Raw genomic sequence first — 8,771 nt, forward strand, 5'->3', positions numbered from 1 at the left:
GTAGCTGTTGGGTGGAATCTTCTATCTTTTGTGTGCATGCTAAGTGCCTGCACATTCTTGCCTCTTTCCCCCTGCTGTGACTTCTCCAGCCATCTGACAGGAGGAATATGTGTAGCCCTTCAGGATGGCTGCCCTCCCCATCTTCTCAAAAATTTCTTGTTAGCTGGAAGGTAGCAGGGCAGAAAAACGGCTACACTGGACAGTCAGACAGCTCCCCAGAGAGCAGCCTCTGAGTTGCATTAAGGGAGCTGGGGGGTGGTTATGCCTGGGGAATGGAGCTGGGTAGAGGGTGCCTTCCCCCCACCTCATCCCACACACACTGAGGCTGCCAGAAGCTAGGCAGGTTGTTATAGCCAGATGCTCTGTTATTAACCAGGCATTGGTTCACCTGAGCCTCCTCTCCCTGCTGAGCAGCAGTAGGCTGTCCATCTCAATTTTCAAGCCCACGTTTACAGTATAGAGGGCTCACCTAGACTGTATCTATAAAAGAATCATTAAATAGCTCTCAGCCTGGACTATCTTATTTTCTAATCTCCCAAGCATACCCAGGCTCCCATTATGCTCCCTGATAGAGTCTGATCTGGGAACAAAATGACACTGGTGTGTTAGCCTCATTTCTTGGAGACTCACATGGTAGGACCATGTGATGGCCCCCAGAGTCTTACATTCCCCTGAGCTTACTGATTTCCTTTGGAGAAGAAGCCCCTGGAAACTGAAGTATCCTACTAGTTAACACAGGAAGGATCCTCTAGCAGAATTTTCAACTCAGACCCAGTGTGTAACACATTTCAGTGTGTATCAGAAACACCTAGGGAGCTTGTCCAGATAGATATCCTAGAGATTCCGGTTCGGTAGGTCTGTAGTTAAGCGTAGGCACTGTGATTTTTACCAAGATCCTGGAGCGACCCAGATGCTCAACAGTCCAGGACTATAGTTTGGGAAGTAGTGCCTTAGGGAGCCCATGGCTTGGATTCAGGAACTTCAAGGAGCCCTAGCTCTCTATGCAAATTGTGTGTTTGGTGCTCTTGTCCAGGTAGAGGCCAACATATTTAAGGGACACTGCTATAAGAAATCATAGTGTATATTTCATGAGAAGAAATAGTTAGTAGATACTGGCTAATGAAGGAGGCTAGTAGGTCCCCTTTAATAGCACCTTTTCCTGTCAGAATGATGATGTGCTTTGCTTTTACTTTAATGAAAAAAGACAGAAAGAGAAAGGGGAGAGGGAGAAAGAGGGAAGATATTGAAAAGATCATTTTTGATCTACATATCAAAAAAGATAAAGATAAGTTCACATACAGATTCTTCAGATAGCTTCAGATAGATTCTCTCTCCTTCACAAACACACACAGTGGGATGTTGTTATAATCAACTGATCACATGGTATAACTTGAAAGACTTCTGCACAAGAGTGTCATTTTCCCCTTCAGTCACTCCACCTTTACAGCTTCGTTTGGGTCTTGAATTCAGGTTTTCCTCTTTCAAATTTTCTTAACATGATTCAAATACTCTAGTTAGGGAATGAAATTTAAACCAGGGTTTCTTGACCTGGATTCATGGGTCCCTCTAGGCTATAGGATGTTTTTATGTGTATCAGAATTACCAGAATGTATTTAAATATAGATTCCATTGCCCTATCCATTTGTAGTCTGGTTCCTTCACTCCAAGGAGGGGCTCAGAAATCTGCGTTTTAAACGCAGATTTAAAGGTTCCCAAGAGATTCTGATACAGGTTGTCCTTAGGCCACACTTCAAGAAACACTACTCTTCAGAAGGGTTGTGAACTCTCTAAAAATAAATGCAAAACTGTATGTATGCTATATGTGAGTATATTTCTAGGTGTTAGGACCACAGCTTTAATCAGATTCTGAAAGATTCCCTAACTTGAAAAAGGCAGATAATTACTATCAAGAATATTTTAGCAAGGAAGAACTAAATATAGGATCGAAATATAAGGGGTAGGGTAAGAAGGAAAGAAACTTTCCTAGACTAACTGATGATGCAGGAAAAGATTCTCAATAAAGTAACCTCACTACATGCTCTGACTGAGAAATGGGAGAAATTATCATAAGTACCAAAGTAAAGGATCTGTAACTTGGAAAAAACATTTGCAATTTACATCACAAAGAGCTAATTTCCTTACTATATAAAGAGTCACCATAAATTAATAAAGAAAATACCACTAAGTCAATAGGTAAATGTACAATGGATGTGAACAGTTTACAGAAAAAATACAAATACAAATGAGTATTAAACATATGAAAAGATTCTTAATGTTGCTATTAATAAGAGAAATGTAATTTAATATTGCAAGGAGATATCATGTTTCATCTATCAGATTGAAGAATATGAAAAGGTTTGATAATGCATCATGCTGGTGGATGTGTAGATTGGAACATCTTTATGGAGGGCAATTTGGCAATACGTATAAAAAGTTACAAATGTCTATATTATTTGATGTGGCCATACCACTTTTAGAAATTTATCACACAAATTGTAACATGTAAAGATTATCCATTAGCAAAACATTGAAGAAAAATTAAATATCTATTAATAGGACCCTGGTTAAATAATTCATGGCAATCCATCCAAAGGAATAATATGAAGGAAGAAATCAAAATGGCATAGATAGAGGCTTCATTCATTTGTTCTTACGACGACATTAAAGTTGTGATGGAAACATGGAGCAAACAGCAAGCAGAGTCACCTGGTGTCTAGATGAACAATCCCTACAACTAGGGAGAGAAATGAGAAATAAGAAATCACCCTGCAATGGTAGGAGGTAGAAGGGGTCGAAGACGAGAGGCTGCCTGGTCCCCAGCGCTGAGTGGGACAGAGGCTAGAGAGGCGGTGACCAGCAGCTACAGAAGCCTCTTAAAGGGGCCCTATCCACAAGCGGACTTTTGCAGTAATAGACTCACTCGCTCTGAGCACCAGTGCCCAGTCTGCTGGGGCGGGGTGGGAAGGGACTTTCTGGGGAACACTGAGTTGTCAGAACTAGAGCTGGAGATGGGGCTTTCTCCCAGGCCGAGGTGCTGGCAGAATCCATTGTTCCTCTGTTGAGCCTTTCCCACTCCCGGTGTGTGGAGGCAGCACCTGACATAGCTGAGCAGTCATCAAACTGCATAACATAGGTCACTCCGCCCAGAAGATCCAGAAACTATGCCTCCCCCAACTTGGGCCCCCACTCAAGCCACATCCAAGTGTGTCCTCGGCAAGTCAGGTGCTCCTTGCTGAGCAGCACCAGGACTCACACTGGTGGCAGCTGACCACGGTTTCTGGCATGACCTCTTGAGGCAACTATAAGCACAATATCTGTGGATTACTTGCTGAATCTTAACAGGTGGCCCCAGAGGGGCATAGGCTTGGGCTAAATTTGGCCTGCAGATGAACCCCTCTCAGGACCATGCCACTGGACACCTACTTCACAAAGCCACACTAATAAGACCGGGAAACTTAAGAGCTTTGCTTAATACATAGAAACAGACACAGAAAAGCAGCCAAAATGGGAACACAAAGAAGCAGAAACCATATGAGAGAACAGAACAGAGATCCAGAAATAATGGAGTCAAGCAATCTAACAGATGCAGAGTTCAAAACACTGCTTATAAAGATGCTCAATGAACTTAGGGGAAGTTTAGATGAGTTCAGTGAGAACTTTAACAAAGAGATAAAAAACATAAAAATAGAAATGGAAATTATAAAAGGGAACCAGTCAGAAATGAAGAACACATTATCTGAGATGAAAAGTATATTAAATGGAATAAACAGAGTGAATAAAGAAGAGAATTGAACAACTTATATAGAGGATGGGAAAGCCAAGGACACTCAATCAGAATGGCAAGAAAAAAGAAGCCAAGAATATAATAATAATAATTTAAGGAGCTTATGGAACACTATTAAATGTAAAAATATCTGTGTCTGGTGTTTCGGAAAAACGAAAAAGATGTTCAAGAGCTATTTGAAGAAATAATGATGGAAAACTTCCCTCATCTAGTGAAAGAAAGAGACATAAAACCCCAGGAAGCTCTGAGAGTCCCAAAAACTAGGAACCCAAAGAGACCCACACCAAGACGCATCATAATTAAAATGCCAAAGGTTAAATACAAAGAGAGAATCTTAAAAGCAGCAAGAGAAAAGCAGTTAGTTAACTACAAGGGAGCACTAATAGGACTGGCAGCTGATTTCTCAAAAGAAACTATGTAGGACAGGAGGGTTTGGTCCAAAATATTCGATGTGATGAAAACCCAGGACCTACAACCAAGAATGTTTTATCCAGCAAAGCTATCATTTAGAATCGAAGGACAGATAAAGAGCTTCCCAGACAAAAGTAAGCTAAAGAAATTTGTTAACACCAAGCCAGTATTACAAGAAATGTTGGAGGGACTTCTTTAAGAAGAAAAACATGTATCAAAAACAGGAATAAAGAGTGGTAATAACTACATTTCCATCAACAAGTACTTCAAATGGAAAAGAATTAAGTGCTCCAACCAAAAGATAGAGTGGCTGAATGGATAAGAAAATAAGACCCCTACATATGCTGCCTACAAGTGACTCACTTCATATTAAAAGTTGGGCACTTAATAGACACCCACAGACTAAAAGGAAGGGAGTGGAAAAAGATATTGCCTTAATGGATCTAGTGGGTATTGTGCTGAGTGAAGTGGGTTGGATAGAGAAAGACAATTGCATAACTTCACGTACATGTGAAATCTAAAGAACAAAATAAACAATGACAGCAACAAAAAGCGGAAATAAACTCATAGATACAGAGAATATTTTGAGAGCTACTAGACAGGAGGGCAGTTGAGTGAGGTGGGTGAAAAAGGTGAAGGGATTAAGAAATACAAATGGATAGTTACAAAATGGTCATAGAGATATAAAGTGTAGCATAAGGAAAATAGTCAACAATTTTGTAATAAATATGTAAGGGGGAAGAGGGGTACTAGATTTAGTGGGGTGATCTCTTGAGGTATAATCACTATGCTGTACAACTGAAACTAATACATTAGTGTATGTCAACTATAACTGGAAAAAACTCATTGAATTGTATAATGTAAATGTGAGCAACTAATCTTCTATTATATTTCAATAAAGCTGGGAGAAAAAAGCAAAAAAAAATATAAATTAAAAAAAAAAAACAAAGGAATAGTATGCAGCTATAAAATGACTAGTCATTTTATGTGCCTATGGAAAGCACTCCAAAATGCATGATTATGTGAAAAAAGCAAGATGCTGAACAATACGTATGCCGTGCTGCCATTTGTCATAAGTTTGTCCATATTTGCTTGTATTTATATGGACTCTCTTCTGCACAATACATTAGGAACTGTTAACAATGGTTAGACAAGATAGGGTTTGGGAAAGAAACTTTTTATTTATACCCTGTTGTGTTTTGGGACCATTTGCATATATTTCCTACTGGAAATAAATAAAATGATTAAAAATTAGAACAAAAGGAAGCAGGCAGACTCCAATCTCAGTAGGAAGGTGGATTGGCAGAATGAGAACCTAGAGTGGGAATTCCCCACTGAGAAGCATGGTCCCCTAGGTGAGAGGCCAGGCTACACCACTGAAGCCTCCAGCTCACAATCCAGCACACTGTAGGTGCTCAAAAAAGTTGACGGATGAATGGATGGGGTATATCATATTCCTTGGGTATGCTTGAGTGTAAATAAGATTGAGTACCACTGGGCCACAGGCAGGAAGACCTTTAAGGAAGCAGGTCTTTAATACCCTCTCTACACCTTAAAATCGACTTCCCCTTTAAGACCTGCTTCATAAACTAACTCTTCCATAGGAACTTCCCCGATCTCCTTCTCCAAGGCCCCAGCCTCATCTCCTACAGGTTAAAGCCATTTCTTTCCTCTGTGCTCCCACAGCATTTTCCTTAATCTATTCTTATAGGTGTATTTCAATCTGCTTTACAGTTTAGGCACAATTTGCATATCAGTTTCTCCCAGTAGATTACAGAAACCTTAGTGGAGTGGCTAGGATCCTCTCTTCCTCATCTCATCTCTATCTGCACTTCTCAGTGTTAGCACAATGGATGTAGATGATGCACAGCCCTCCTTACAGGATACCCTGGGCGGGAGTGTGTTCTAAATTGTACCACATAATAATAGCCACAAAAATAGACCCTGACTGGCCCACCTTCCCAATGAGTCACTTGATTCACTCAGACATTTGAAGGAATGTCTCTCACTAGCCAGCCAGGCACTAGCAGATAGGACTCAGCAAATAGTCTGCATTTCTTAGATATATTTCCCTCTCTACTCCTATGCCCATAGCAGGCTTATTAATAAAGCAGATTCACTTTCCCATTCACCCCAGATATGGTCTCAAAATTCCTCTCAAAAGACAGCAGCAACCTACCAATCAGCTGGGACTGGCACACAAAGCAAAATCTATTTGCCATCCCAGGTCTTAAGTGGATTCGTACCCTCTGGAGAAGAGCATCCTGCCAGCATATTACAGAAGCCCTCCCAGGGGCATTGAGACCCAGGCATAGTCTAGGCCTGAAAGAGTTGTGATCAAGCAACTTGTGAACCTTGAACACTAATGGGCAAGTCCACTGTCCCTGACAGTGCTAAGCCCTGACTGGTGAGCAAACTTGCTCTGCTGCTAACTTGGAGGCAGACAGACCTCAGTTAAATGGAATTGAATTCATTAGAATCTCAAGTCACTGGAAACCACTCTATCTTTCTCTTATCTCATACTCTCCTCCCCAAACAAAGCACACATGATACTTTCAAGAGGTAGAAGGAACAGAAAGGAAGCAAGCTCCTTTTCAGAATTTCTGTGTTAAAATAGTACTACTAGAGTATGTCTTGTGGTCAGGCCACACTGGGCCTAATACCCTGCATCCTTCTCTAGAGTGACTTCCACTCCCATGTCTGGATAGTAACCAGTGGTGTTCATTTGTGAAGCTGCAAGATAGTCAACTCAACAGAGACTCAAACAATGGTCACACATTCATGATCTCCAGTCTTCCTAAACCATACCCTGCCAGCCAAATCCAGCTCACCAAACCTGTTTTTATAAATAAAGTTTTATTAGAGCATATCCTTGGTGATTCATTTACATATTACCTATGGCTGATTTGTGCTACAATGACAGAGTTGTAGAGCTGCAACAGAGACTGTATGGCTGGCAAAATCTAAAATATTCACTTTCTCGTCATTTATAGACTCCTGGCTTAGACCGCTCTTGGAGCTGGTCCTAAACCAATGATTAATGCTTCCTCCTTCCTCTTCCTCCTCTCTTCTCCCTTCCCTCCACTGATACACACACATACACATATTGTTGAAGGAAAGCCAGTACTGGCTGGAAAAAAGGGAGAAGAAGCATGGGAAAGCAGATTTAAATACTTTTCCTAGGCCTAGCCACCTTCATATGGAACACAGAGCTAGAAGACTGTGTATATCTAAGTGTATATTTGTAGGGGTGGGGTCAATGTGAGGAAGCATGTGCTTGAAATGATATTTTTATGCACATATAACAGAAGGTGTGTGGTCTACAAGAATGACACAAAATTTCAGGCTGAATTGGGAAAGCCACCTGCTCCTTTCCAACCCAGAACCACCTTCACTTGTCTAGTTCCATTTTTCAGTTAGGGGGTGGGGTTTATGATAGGGATGGTACAGTATGGGACATATAGGGATAATATTTTAAACATGTCTTCTCTTTTCTCTCTTTCCAGACTCCTTTATCTTTTTCCATCAGCTAGTCTAGGCAGCAACATGGGAAGCCAGCTGTTATGAAAAACATAAATTTAGAGATGATTTCTGGACCATAAATTAAAGGCTTAGCTAATAGTGGACACAGAATATTGATTTGCTAGTTTTTTCTTTCCTTTCAATTCTTTTGTGTAGGTGGTAGTTGATTCATCTAAATCACCAATTTGGAAAGTTCCTAAAAAGAGGAATGGAGATGGAATAGACGGGGGCTGAAGACAGGGTGACGATTTATGCTCTGATTACATGAAACAACCAGATTGTATTGAAACCAGTTTTACCCAGTCAGCTTATGGGCTTTTTGAAGATCCATTAATACACAGATTGAAACACGCAGTGGCCCTCAGATGATAAGAACTGAATATTTAGGCTGAATTAGAAGTTTTGGCAGTGATCTGCTCCCACTGCTCAGAAAAACAGATCTAATCTTAATCAGAGAAGACTGCTTAGAGAAAGTGATAGTACGGAAGGACCTTTAAGGGACTAGTTTGATATTAGTTTGATAATCCTATTTTCATGATATCAGGGAGAGGGAATAGCCTAGCTTGGTCCAGAGCTTAAAGGAAAGCTTGCAAAAGAGGAATGGAAGGCCCCAGACACTGTTCTTAGTCAAGAAGGAACTAGAAATGAAACAGAACCCAAGGCCAATTCTGTGGCCCTTGCTCAAATTATATTCCTCAGTAGATGCCTCCAAAGTCTGCTACCTCACTGAGCATCTCCTTGCTCTCTCCACTTTTCTGCCTATCAAAACCAGCTATCAGAAATGTAACTGAACTATGTTAATTTCAACTAAAATGTGAAGGTTTGGGAAGGCTGAATGTTTTACCTCTTCAGAGAGACTTGCATTTTGATAAAACCAACACTTCTTTAAAATGGGGATTCAGGCAGGAGGAGAGCTACTCAGAAGTGATCTGGGGAGCAAGGACGTTTTCTCCATTCCCTAAAGTCATACCAAAATTTCTGCTTCTGAGTCATCACCTGTACCATGGGAATAATAGTATAATTTGCTTCCTAGAGTTGTTCTGAAAATTAAATA

This window comes from Pteropus medius, unplaced genomic scaffold, assembly GCF_902729225.1.
Source record: "Pteropus medius unplaced genomic scaffold, Ma_sr-lr_union100, whole genome shotgun sequence".
Taxonomy (NCBI): domain Eukaryota; kingdom Metazoa; phylum Chordata; class Mammalia; order Chiroptera; family Pteropodidae; genus Pteropus; species Pteropus medius.